Source organism: Neofelis nebulosa, chromosome 2 (assembly GCF_028018385.1).
Source record: "Neofelis nebulosa isolate mNeoNeb1 chromosome 2, mNeoNeb1.pri, whole genome shotgun sequence".
Lineage (NCBI taxonomy): Eukaryota > Metazoa > Chordata > Mammalia > Carnivora > Felidae > Neofelis > Neofelis nebulosa.
Window position 1 is genome coordinate 35189765 of NC_080783.1, and position 13866 is coordinate 35203630.

At 38.4% G+C, this 13866-nt stretch overlaps 1 pseudogene; it reads right to left on the minus strand.

Moving 5' to 3' along the window:
* LOC131490286 (aldehyde oxidase 4-like) overlaps nt 1-13866 on the minus strand; it is a 66779-nt pseudogene that overhangs the window by 25339 nt on the left and 27574 nt on the right.

The following is a 13866-nucleotide window of genomic DNA, read 5'->3' on the forward strand; positions in this document are numbered from 1 at the left end:
ACCCCTCACTTTCAATGTGAAGGTGTCCTCAGGTCTAAAATGGGTCTCTTGTAGACAGCAAATAGATGGGTCTTGTTTTGTTTTTTTTTTTTTTTTTTTTTTTTTTTGTTGTTGTTTTCATCCATTCTGATACTCTATGTCTTTTGATTGGAGCATTCAGTCCATTTACATTCAGTGTTATTAGTGAAAGATATGGATTTAGAGTCATTGTGTTATCTGTAGTTTTCATGCTTGTAGTGATGTCTCTGATACTTTGTGGTCTTTGCAACATTCCCCAGAGTTCCCCTTAGGATCTCTTATAGGGCTGGTTTAGTGGTGATGAATTTCTTCAGTTTTTGTTTGTCTGGGAAAACCTTTATCTTCTTCTATTCTGAATGACAGGCTTGCTGGATAAAGGATTCTTGGCTGCATATTTTTTCTATTCATCACATTGAAAATTTCCTGCCACTCCTTTCTGGCCTGCCAAGTTTCAGTAGATATGTCTGCTACTACCCTTATGTGTCTACACTTTTAGGTTAAGGCCCGTTTATCCCTCCCTAGCTTCTTTCGGAATTCTCTCTTTATCTTTGTATTTTGCCAGTTTCACTATGATATGTCATGCAGAAGATTGATTCAAGTTATATCTGAAGGGAGTTCTCTGTGCCTACTGGATTTCAATGTTTGTTTCCTTCCCCAGATTGGGGAAGTTCTCAGCTATGATTTTTTCAAGTATACCTTCAGCCTCTTTCTTTCTCTCTTCTTCTTCTGGAATTCCTATGACATGGATATTGTTCTATTTCGTTGACTCACTTATTTCTCTAATTCTCCCCTTGTGGTTCAGATTTTTTTATCTTTTTCTCAGCTTCACCTTTTCCCATAATTTTATCTTCTATTTCACTTAATCTCCCTTCTGCCTCTTCAGTCCTTGCTGTCACCACCTCTAGTTTATTTTGCACCTCATTTATAGCATTTTTAAATTCATTGTGACTATTTTTTAGTTCCTTGATCTCTGTAGCAATAGATTCTCTGCTGTCTTCTATGCTTTTTTTTTTCAAGCCAAGCCATTAATCTTATGACTATTATTCTAAATTGTTATTCAGTTATATTGTTTATATCTGTTTTGATCAATTCTTCAGCTGTCATTTCTTCCTGGAATTTCTTTTGAGGAGAATTCCTCCATTTCATCATTTTGGCTAGTTTTCTGTCCCCTACATGTTTTAAAAGCTTGTTATGTGTCCTGTACCTGCAATCACTACTATATTAAAGAGGGGTCATACACTGCCCAGGGCTTGGCCCTTCATGAGGTGTTTTTTGGAGTGTTACTTGCTCTCTGTTGTTGTGACTGTTGTTACTTTATCCCTACTCCTAGTCATGTTTTGGACCCTCCACCAGGTGTGCTTTGATTTGTTCATTGAAGTTGCCCTGGAAAGGAAAACAAACAAACAAAAAACAAACAGAAAACAAAAACAACACACACACACACACACACACAAACCAAAAACAAAAATCAGAAACACCAACTACAAGTAAACAACAGGGTAGAGGTGGTGCTGATGGACGAGGCCTTATTCCATGCAAAGGAAGAAATGACAGGAGCAGGAAAAAAGGAAAAAAATAAAAATTGACTGGACAGAGAAACTATATGGCTTAAGCCAGAGAGAGAGAAAGGAAAATAAAGAAGGAGGTGTAGTCAGAGAAAGACAAATATCATACGACTTCACTCATATGAGTACTTTAAGACATAGAACAGATGAACACAAGGGAAGGGAAGCAAAAATAATATAAAAACAGGGAGAGGGGACAAAACATAAGAGACTCTTAAATATGGAGAACAAACAGAGGGTTACTGGAGTGGTTGTGGGAGGGGGGATGGGCTAAATGGGTAAGGGGCACTAAGGGATCTACTCCTGAAATCATTGTTGCATTATATGCTAACTAACTTGGATGTAAATTAAATATATATATATATATATATATATATATATATATATATATATGAGGTGTAGAGCATGTATCAAGAGAATAGATTAAATCTGCTTAAACAAACCAACAACCAGAGTAACCAGACTACAGGAGGGAAGAGATAAGAAGGTGAAAAGGAAGGAAGAATATATCTATATAATAAGAATTGTTCGAGAATTAAACCAGGCAAAGCAACAGTGCTGGTCTGGAGGAGGGGCTGTCTGGTTCATCATGTTAATCCCGCTCCAGTATATACACAGTTACCAGGCGTGGAGGGGCCCTGGTTTGGTGTAGGTAGGTCCTGCCTCCATTGTGGACCCACAGTCCATTCCCTGAAGCCCCACCTTGTTGGTGATGGGGAGAAAAATGGCAACCCCCCAGTCTCACCTCCACAGACCAGATGTCCCAAATCACTCTGTTCAAGCTGTCCTCACTGTGCTATGGCTGCAAACAAGGCGGCTTGTCCCACTCTGCCAACTCCTGTGCTTTCCTGGCACTTCGCTGGGATTTAAACCCCCATGTGTTCAATGTTCCCACACTGTCCACCTTGGTTTTGGTGATGTGCCACTCCTTTGAGTGGATGTATACTTTCTTCCCATAGCACTCCAGGGAGGGGATTGTTTTCTCCCACTGCGGACTGCACCTCTGAACTAGTTACCAAGCCTGGGGCTGGCTCCCCACCTCCCCAGGTGTGTGAAAAGGGCAGCCAGCCCTAGTCTGGAGAAAGCCCTGCAGTTAGACATTGAATCTTTCACCATCCTGGTCCGTGGTTTTTCTTTTATCCAGATATAGTCCTATGCTTCCCCAGCTTCTTTCTCTTCTCTTTGTCTCTCTACAGAAGGGGATCCCTCCCCTTCGTTTGTTTTATTTCTCTCAGTTCACAATCATGCACCTATGGCCTGTCATGTTGTCCTGGTGGGTCTTTGCAAGTATCTCTGTCACTTTGCCACCTGGACTCTTAGAGTTGAAAGTCCTTTAGCTTCAATACTGCTTTGTTTGAGAGAGGAGGGAACTTCAGATCCCCCTACTTCTCCACCATGTTGGTCTCTTCTCCTCCAAACAGTCCAGGTTTGAACTTGGGTTTCACTTGGGGACCTCACTTAATTGTTGTCCCTAGCAAAGAGCGGAAACCTACTGAAGGCAGATGGGTCTTCCAAGCCTGCTGCTTCCTCCCCATCTGCCGCTGTTGCTTTCCTTGGGCTCTCTCTATATGTTTTTAAAGATTTTATTTTTAAGTAATCTCTGCACCCAACATGGGGCTCAAACTGATGACCTCTAGATCAAGAGTTGCATGCTCTTCCAACTGAGCCAACCAGGCTCCCCAGAAGTGTTCTAGATCTTGATGTGGGTAGTGTTTACATAGATTTATACCTATACATAAAATTTCATCAAATTGTAAACTTATTATTTGTGCATTTAAAATTTTGATTTAAAAATCACACTAGGGTTGAGAGCTCTGCCTTGGAGTTTCAGTATTTCTCAAACCAGATAATTAACTTATAGTCTTCAACTTTAGAGGAATCATTTTTCTGGCCCAAGACAACTTACCATCAATGATTTGATCAACATATTTAAAGGCTTGCTCTAAATTTCCTTGCTCTATTTTTTTTTTCCAATGGAAAAATGAATTGTGTTCTAGGGCAAAATAATAAAAAGTTTTGTTTTCTCATATCTTAATAAACCGTTCATATGCCATCAAACTGCTATGCTCCTGTTCTTTCAGATATTCATACACCGTGACAGACAATCTAAGGAGTGTAGAGTCAGCAGAAATTGTGTTACAATAGACTGCAGGTATTGGTGACTCAGTTTTGTTCAGGGCTTGGAGGAAGCGCTGAGGGGGAGATAAGCATATCTAGAAGGTCCCACCCTCTAGACTGCTGAGTGATGACCTGAGGCAGTGGGTATTAAGGTGTCAACTTTATGGTGGGGTGCAGATAAGAAGAGTAGAGAGAGGCCAAGGAGGAGGCTGGTGGAACTGGAAATGCTCAGAAATGGCCTTGTGTAGGTGACCTAAATTAGAGGCTGAATTGCATGGAATTAGGACAGTTAGAGAAAAGAGGGGGAAATCATTTGAAGTCAAGGCCACCTCAGAAAGCAATAGCTTGAGGTTGAAAATAAGCTGAGGGGCCAAAAAGAGAATAAGGCCAGGCTGGCTGGAGAGCAAGTTTTCTGTCAAGAGCATGTGGATGAGCTTCAAAGGTGAATTGAGGTTGGACTATGAAAGACCTTGAGTTCTATGCTAAGACCCTTATCCAAGGGGACATTATTGTATAAGAAAAGTGACCCAATGAACATTGAGGCGTAGAAAAGTTAATGTGGTGGGTAGACAGGTTTAAAATGGAGTACAAGAGGCTCCTTAAGTGGTTATTGTAGTAAATCTGACAGTGGTAAGGTATGTGCTGAAGGGTGGGATAGGGGTGAAATTGAGAGTGGAAAGAAAGGGGCAGACTTAAAGGCATTGAAAAGATAACTGGGAAAGACCTGAACTTGGCAACTCTTGGGAAGAACAGAGGAGAATCAGAGGATACTGAAGAAGTATCCTACATGGCTGGGTTTCATGTTGTTCATCTACCCATCTATACACTTCTCCCTCCATCACACTCATTTATTAAGACTGACCTTGGGTTAATGCTTTGCTAAATGCTGGGGCTATAAAGCACCATGCAACATGTTCTTGCCCTCATTAATAACAACAACTAAAACAAAAATAATAGCAAACATTTACTACATGCATTCCGTATCTCTCAGGTGCTGTTCTAAGCATTTTACCTGGATTTTCTCATCTAAACCTTCTAATGACTTTCATGTAGGTGCTTTATGGCTCCCATTTTATAGTTGAGAAAGCTGAGGTATGAGGAATTTACGTGACATGCCAAAGCTTTCATTGCTATTAAGAGGCCACTAAAAAAAAGAAAGAAAGAAAGAAAGAAAGAGCTACTAAAAGATGGAGTTAGAATACCAATCTGAGTTTTCTATCTCCAGAGCTTGTAGGAAGTGGGCAGGAGACACAGGACAGTAAATGTTATGACTGTTCTCAGTTTCACAGTGCTCTGGATTTTCCCACCGACTAGTTTTACATAGAGGTCATAAGGACATTCCTCTGGTGTTACCTATCTATATTATGAGAACATGTCTTGTCAAGAGAATGGGAGAAGTGGTCACAAGAAGGAAGTAGAAATGCAGGCAGGGAAATTCTCAGTATTATGTTTCGAGGTGTCGATTTCTTGAGCCTTTGCTTTGAAACATAAATAACTCTGAATGAAGTATAGATGGAGCCCAATTTATACTATTTTGTGACTCCACCAGTTGAATTCTGCCAAAAGTATACTGACCTAGTCATTCTAGAAGGCATGAAGTGGCTCGACTACCTCTTTTGTGATAATCTTTGGTTCTATGTCTTCACAAGTCATCTTCACTTTTTTAGCTGCCTCTCTTGCATGAGCATAGGTATCAGCAGCCACAGTGCAGATAATCTGACTCATGCAAATCACCTGCAGAAAAGCCACGTGTTACCATTAGCTAAGACACAGAATCATTAAAAAGGAATTACTGTTCCCACATTCTTACATTTACCCACTGGGTTCCTATGACCAAAGGAAAGATTATTTTCCACCTATGAGAATAAATTTAAAACAGTGGCATGAGTGGGATTTAGGGGGTTCAAAAACTGGGTGCAGAACTTGATTATCTGGCTTCTGTCTTCAGTTGTATTCCCCATCATTCCCATATCACACATATTAATCCAGTCATCCTGAAATTCTGTCGGTTCTTTTAATGTCCTGTGTTCTATATTGCTTCTATGGTTTTCACAACTTTTTTAGAAGCCTTCTTTGAGAGGGCTTATAGCTTATGATCAGAATCTTATGTTCACATTTCAAGAGAGAATTTGAGAATCACTGATGTGGAATCATTGGTTCCCTGCAGTTTTTGTGATGTGAACATGAATCCATGGATGTAGAGTCATAACCAATAATCATTTTGGTGTTTTCAGTGAATCATTTGAAAAATACGCCCCACACAAATCTCACACCTCACTGGGTGCATAGAGAACTTCTCCCTGATGCTTATTATTTCCTGGAACATCCTCTGCTGTTATCACATTGACAATACCTGCTGTTATCACATTGACAATACCTGGAAGTGCCAGGGCTTCTGAAATATCAATTGATCTAGGAGGGAAAATTTGAAAGTACACATAGAGTTTACAGGGGTAAGTTCATGGTACAATATAAATGATTCCTCAAACACAGGGAAAAACTACAATGGACCTCATAACTAAATAAGGGACAGTATTCTGTGTTTAAAAGTGTCAATATTTGGCAGACGTTTGGACTCTTGGCATTAGATTCTTTCAAAAATATGCTAAAAAAATGACTGATTTCCATTCAGAAGAGGGAATATATATTTTTTTCAAGATTTTTTAAAACATTTATTTATTTTTGTGAAAGAGAGAGAGAGAGCGAGCGAGCATGAGCGGGGGAAGGGCAGAGAGAGAGGGAGACACAGAATCTGAAGCAGGCTGCAGGCTCTGAGCTGTCAGCACAGAGCCAATGTGGGGCTCAAACTCACGAACTGTGGGGCTTGAACTCACAAACTGTGAAATTATGACCTGAGCCGAAGTTGGACACTTAATGGACTGAGCCACCCAGATGCCCTGAGGAAATGAATTCTTAGTTGACTTAAATAACCTCTCATTTGTGATGTGAAATTGTGAATGCATTCCAGTAATACATAGGAATATTTTTCACTCTCTTACATGATGTTTGTGTGAGATCTGCTGCTTGTGACTAAAGCCAAGAAGAGTTCTTGGGCAACAGGAGACATGTCATCACTAAACACAGCTTCCCTGGCATATTTAATGGCTGACTGGTGCATGACTGGGTGGTTGATGGGGTCTTGTGACGGTCGGTAGGGATCCACACACTGTCAATGAATAAAGCAAGTTATTTTACTTCCAGACATTCTCAGGCACTGAAAATTGGGTCTGATATATCTGGCTTACTCACAAGTGAAGAAAAATTATAGGCAATTGGGTATCTATATCTGTGAGTCAGAGTTAATAAATGTCCATTGGGCAGTGTGGTAAGAGATATATTCTGGTTACAATCTACCCCCTCACCTCCCCAAAAGGAAGATGTTGTTCTTCTCCTTAAAGATTCTACAAGCTTGCAAGGGTATCAGAATACAGACAAATACATATTAAAATAACATGGTTAACTTAATATAGCAATAAAGAACAGTTTATACATAACAAAATATACACATTTACACAATATGGTGCAAAGAAAATACACAAGTTCCTGGGAGATTTAGGATGGCTGTGTCAAGTAGGGTCCTAGAAGCAGTGAATGTTGAGTCGGGTTTTGAAGAAAGGACAGGCATTCACTAAGAAAAGGAGAACATTTTAAGCAACAAAACTGATATAGTGGAGAAGAGACATTTAGAATCTAACTCCTTGTGAAGCCTTGAGTAAAAACATAGAAGCTAAACCAAGCAAGTCGTGTGTGAGTTAAAATTGGTAATGTTGGCTGGCTTTAGTAGACTTTACCCTTACAAGTAATAAAAAAAATAGCTATTGAAAAGTGGGAGATACATGTATAATGCATTCATTGAATGCATAGACAGATTTAAAAAACAAAAAACAAAAAACTCTACCCGCTGACCTGGAACATCCGAATTCCTTGGGGTGTTATAACAAGGAAATCTTCTAGAGCACTCATGAACTCTTCTGGGATATCAGAAAATTCTGGAGATACTGAAAAGAAGATAATTTCCCATTTAACTTTACAATCTGAATCACTTGCTTAGAAAATCACATGTAGAAATAGGTTATCTTATTTATTCTCTCAGATACTGGTCACCAGTTGTGCTGGGAAAGAACCCTGAGTTTCGAGCTCCCTGGGCTAGCAGCAGTTGTTTCAAGAATGACTATATCTACTTACACACACAGGAAAGTGGATGCTATTTCCAGGAAGTGGAGACTTCCTTTATGACAAGCTCTCCTCTCAAATGGCAGGAAGAATTTGTTTTTCCAAATGGAGGCCGTGCTTTCAAGTCCAGGTCAAAGTTCTGGGCATGAATCTCAAAGAAGCAATTGAGGGAGAAAAGATTAATTTGCAAGGACGTTCAGTTTCAGATTAGTTGTCATAGTAAAGATATTAGAATTAACCTAAATATCCAATAAGAGGGAACTGACTAAACAAATTATGTGCATTGTAAGATATAATAGTTCCTAGTCATTAAAAGTGGTTTTGTAGGGGCACCTGGGTGGCGCAGTCGGTTAAGCGTCCGACTTCAGCCAGGTCACGATCTCGCGGTCCGTGAGTTCGAGCCCCGCGTCAGGCTCTGGACTGATGGCTCAGAGCCTGGAGCCTGTTTCCGATTCTGTGTCTCCCTCTCTCTCTGCCCCTCCCCCGTTCATGCTATGTCTCTCTGTGTCCCAAAAATAAATAAAAAACGTTGAAAAAAAAAATGGTTTTGTAGAAATGTGTTTGTATTTATGCACATTGAAAAATGCTCATGAACTGGGTGTTATATGTAAGTGATGAATCACTAAATTCTATGCCTAAAAAACAATATTTTGATTGAAAAAATGCTCATGCATTACAATTAAGTGAAAATATGGATTACAAATATTTATGTATAGTATTACCCTTTTTTCTTGTAAAAAGAAGAAAAAAATATATATGTATGTATTCCAAATGTTAACAGTCTTTATGGTAGGACTACTGGCTTACAGTTGATTTTTAAAATTTTTGCTTCTCTGTGTTTGAATTTTCTACAATGATAGAATATATGATGTGTAATATGCAAGAGAACATATGATAATAAAGATGCAAAACAAAAGACATGTATTTAACAAATTATAAGTGATAATAGATATATATTGATGACATATGTATATTGTAAATATATTATGTAATACAGAATAATAGAATATTATAACAATGCTAATTATTATAAATGTAAATGCTATAAATATAAATGCTAATTAATAAAAATTATTTAAAAAGACTAGCTGAATTAACAGACTTAGCCGTAAAAGAAATGCATAATCATTTATCTGCCATTTTTGGGTCAGCTCATGACTTATCAAGGGGACACTCACAGTCATGGACCATATTCTGAGAAACACTGCTGTGAAGGTCATTTTAAACTAGGGTAGGTAAGGGGCGCCTGGGTGGCGCAGTCGGTTAAGCGTCCGACTTCAGCCAGGTCACGATCTCGCGGTCCGTGAGTTTGAGCCCCGCATCAGGCTCTGGGCTGATGGCTCGGAGCCTGGAGCCTGTTTCCGATTCTGTGTCTCCCTCTCTCTCTGCCCCTCCCCCGTTCATGCTCTGTCTCTCTCTGTCCCAAAAATAAATTAAAAACGTTGAAAAAAAAATAAACTAGGGTAGGTAAGAAAAAAAAAGTTAAAAAACAAGAAACAATCTAAATGTCCAAAAATAAAGTACATATCAAATAATGGCACACCTATCCATAGACACATCATGCAACCATTATGTCATTATGTCATGAAGAATATTCAATAACACTGAAAGGTGTTTGTTACTAAGTGAAATAAACAAGTTATACTAAACAGTTCTACAGATATATATGTGTGACATATACATACCCACATTCATGAAGAAGGGTTTAGAAGGACGCATACCAAAATATTAATAATGGTTATCTATGGGTGATGGATAGACAAATGATAGACAAAAGATTTTCTCTTCCTTTTTGGCTAATCCACATTTTCTAAATATTAAAGAAGGTATTGTTTTAATAAGAAAATTTTCTTTAAAATAGGAAGAGATTATAATTTAATTACTGAAAGCTTTTCACTACTGTAGATCAACTTGATATTGTGTACTATATGGTCACACAAACTATAGGAAGAGCAAGGTTGTCCCCTTTTTAGCTCAGGAGAGAAGGGAGAGGGAAGGAAAGGAAAAGGAGGCTGGGAAGCACCACACTGAGAGTTCCACCCTCTTTACCCTTGATAATCTGCTAACCTTGGTGCAGTAGAGAAACTGGGCAGGGAAGCCCTTCATATGCAGACTCACACTCATAATGTCAAGGCACTCAGAGACCCAGAGAAGTCATTTATCATTTTCCTCACTGCTCACCTCACTTTGAGGTAGAATTTGAAAAGTGAGCTGATGCTGAGGGTTCACCTGTATTCTATCATGCCACCCTCAGCTACTGGTGGCATGTAAATCTCGTCCAGGACCAGTCAGCAAGTATCATTCAGCATTTGGTCATCCTATTGCATGGTAGGAAAGAATGTAAACATGTCACAGAAGAGGCAAAGACAGAGTAAACTGACAGAGCAAGGTAAGATGGAGAAAAATCTGTATTCATCTTTAAAGTCTAAACAAAATACCCTCACATATTTCACAAGCTTTCTTTAGAATCTGCTGCAGTGGTTCTGAAATTTTCCTTACCAAGTCCTCCTTTATTACTATTTTTAACTTCATGGCCTGGGAATGTTGATTTACCTCAAATAGCTTGGATAAAAAAGTACTCAAATCAGAGCTTCCCAAGATCTGGAAACTTGTCTTACTGAGGTATCTCCAGCAAATAGGCCATGCCTGGCACACACACTACATAGGTAATGACTGGTAAACGACTAAATTATTGATGACAGGTGTAAATTTTTTACAAATGAAAGTTTCTACATAAATGCTTCTAAAGCATTGACTTACTTTAGTATTTGAGAAAAAATTGCATTAAGTTCCATTGCATTGTTGACAATGAATACAATGGGTAGATAAAAATTACTGTAAAAGCACTAGTTAGAAGAAAGTTTTTTTAATTTTATTACTTTTTTCATTCTAAATTTTAGTTAATTTTGTTGGAAGAGTTTTTAAAAACTACTTTCCAAATGCTAGAAGCAATGAGAGTGACATGAAGAAGGCCTTTTAAACTTTTTGAATATTTCATCTTTATGTAGTGTAGGGATATTTTAAGATGTCTTAGGATACAGTATTGGAAACATTTACTTATTCTGCAGGTTAATTAAAAATGAAAATGTGGAGGGTGCCTGGCTGGCTCAGTCAGTAGACCATGTGACTTTTGATCTCAGTGTTATGAGTTTAAGCCCCATGATGGGCATGGAGGCTACTTGAAAGAAAAGAAAAGAAAAGAAAAGAAAAGAAAAGAAAAGAAAAGAAAAGAAAAGAAAAGAAAAGAAAAGAAAAGAGAAAAGAAAAGAAAAGAAAAGAAAAAAGAAAAGAAAAGAAGGGGAGAGAGGGAAGAAGGAAGGAAGGAAGGAAGGAAGGAAGGAAGGAAGGAAGGAAGGAAGGAAGGAAGGAGAAAGAAAGAAGACTTGAATATATTATCTACTTAGATTAATTTGTGTGGTTCATCTTATTACAGAAACTGCAATGAAAGAATTGTATCTTGAAGAAGGTTGGCTTTTGGGTGAATTTTATTTTCTTTATATTCTTCCACAGTGCTTAAATTTCTTATATGATTATGTAATATATATATAATCAGAAAAAAATTCTCCAAGTGCCATTTTCATAAAATATTAAAATACAAAGGCCTGAATTTCATTTCCAAATGTGTTGTGACATACTTCCCAATGAGCTGCTTGCACATTTGGCTTGCAGAGACAATGGTGGGGCCAACATTTCCGTAGAACATTTAAAGGTCCTTAATCATGCCTATGCCATCTTCAAACTTCACACTTATCCCAGCATTGACAATGGCAAAGGCATTCTCCTAATGTTGGGCCAGCTAGAATCCCGGCACAAAGTGCCACTGGAAATAAAAAAAAAACACTCAGAATAGTGTTCATCTCCATTGTGTGCTGTATAGCAACAACTCTGATGATTAATTATAATGAAAATGATCCTGTGAATGATGTTGCTGACTATAGTATTGAGTATATGTGAGTACTGGTCCATGTGCTTTATAGGTATTAATATATTATCCTCATAACAACTCTACCCATTTCTAATTTACTAATGAGGAAACTGAGAGGTTACATAACTTGTACAAGGTCATACAGGAAATGGAAGAATTGGGGTTGAAATCTAAGCAGTTTGGCTCCAGAGTCTATGTTTATCTATTTTCAAAATTTGAGTCACTACATGTGGCCTCAGGCATGTGACTTAAACTGTTTGGGTCTTAACTTTCTTTAAAATGAGAAGGTTGTGTGCCTCCGGGGCTGCTGAGAGGGGTAAGGGAAAAATCAGGAGGTGTGCTGCCTCTCAGGATGAACTACCATACCTCCACTTTTAACTGGTTTAGTTTGGTGTTCTACGTAAATTTCATGCAAACAAGTAATTTTACTCTTAAAAAAAAAAAGCTTCAAAACCACTGGATCAAATGGTCTTCCAAGTGCTTTCCAGGTTTAAATCTCTCATTCTAGGTTAAATCTCATTATTAGCGTGAAACATTAGAGTCACAAAGTAGGAAGGCATCTGTGTGGCCAGCTTCTACAGAAGTCACAATGTGGCCCTGATATGAAAGCAAATCAAATGGTCCTCTGAGAATTTGCCTCTTCCTCTGAGCAGCCCCAGAAGTCTCCCAGGGTAAGCTGGGCTCCCTCGGGGTGGGCAGTGAGTCAGGGAGCCTTTACCTGAGTAGAGTGGGGAATAGAAACAGATAACATAATCTCTTCTGATTTAAGGCTGGTTTTAGGTGATCTCTCAAGGAAATGGCTGTATAAAGGAATCTGCTGTTCTCCTTCTATTAGAGAAAATGACCTTGATCAGAATGAATTTATCGAACTGGAGAATATGAAGCAAGGGATAGTTGTGATGAATCTGGGGAAAGAGAGAGTGTGAACTGTAAGCCAGAAGATCTGGTTTCTAGTTGCAGCTTCCATGCTGGGTCACCTTAGGCAAGTCACAGAACTGTAGGGGCTTCCAGTTCCTCATCTGCAGAATGACAGGACTGGACCAGATAATCTGAAAAGTCTTTTCTGGTTCTCAGCTCCCATTACACAACACTCACAAATTTTGGCCTTGAAGAACTTTAAAGCTATTTGGAAACAACTGAGTACAACATAGGTTCATAAATGGGAAAACAGGTCCAGAGGTCCAGAGGGGTTAAATGATTTGTTCAAAGTTCTACAGCTGGGACAATGGTGGAACAGGCGTACAAGTGGAATGCCTGCTACACAGCTTTTTTTTCTTAGACAATTGACAATATTCTCTTACTTGAGCCACCGTATTTTCAAAAATGTGATTGTAATAAAAAAGAGGGTATCTTACATCAATAGCTCTATGAATAATATGCATTTATTGTTATTTAATTGAGTTTAAATAATTCTCTCTTGGCAAAGCTCAAGCTGTCTTTGAATAAAGAGAGAAGTAATGAGTAACATGCCCCACAATCTTGATTTTCTTTAGAAAGTTAAGTCCCTATGAGGAAAATTTCCAACTTTATAATACTCTGAAATGAAATGTGCCATAAAGCTTTAAAACCACAGACAGACATCTCATTTTTTTAAAAAAATGCTTTGATACTACAATTTGGACTGTGCATAAATGTGGCCAAATAGTTAAGAAAAATTGTCCAGTGCAGTAACTTATCTGATCTGCAAGATATAGAACATCTGAAAACAGGATAATTGACCTCTGTTGCATCCTTACACTTGAGGTAATACAGATATAGCCTATATATTTGGTGAATCTAAGTTAGATACACTTGGGTTCCTGGTTCATGCTTTATGAAAGGAGCTACCTAACTGACAGTGGTAATTATATAATAGAATGCCTAAAACTTGTCTCTTGCCTTTAGATATCAGATTGATGGGAGGATTTCCTGCTGCTAAAATGGTATTTAGGTCAGAAAAATTAGGTCTGTTCATCACATGTCCTTCTAAAGTCTAAATAAAAAAGATAACATTTTTAAAGCCAGTTATTTGACAAACAAGGAATTATGTGTACAAGGATCTTGTGCAAGTTTTTAATTCCCTTCTTT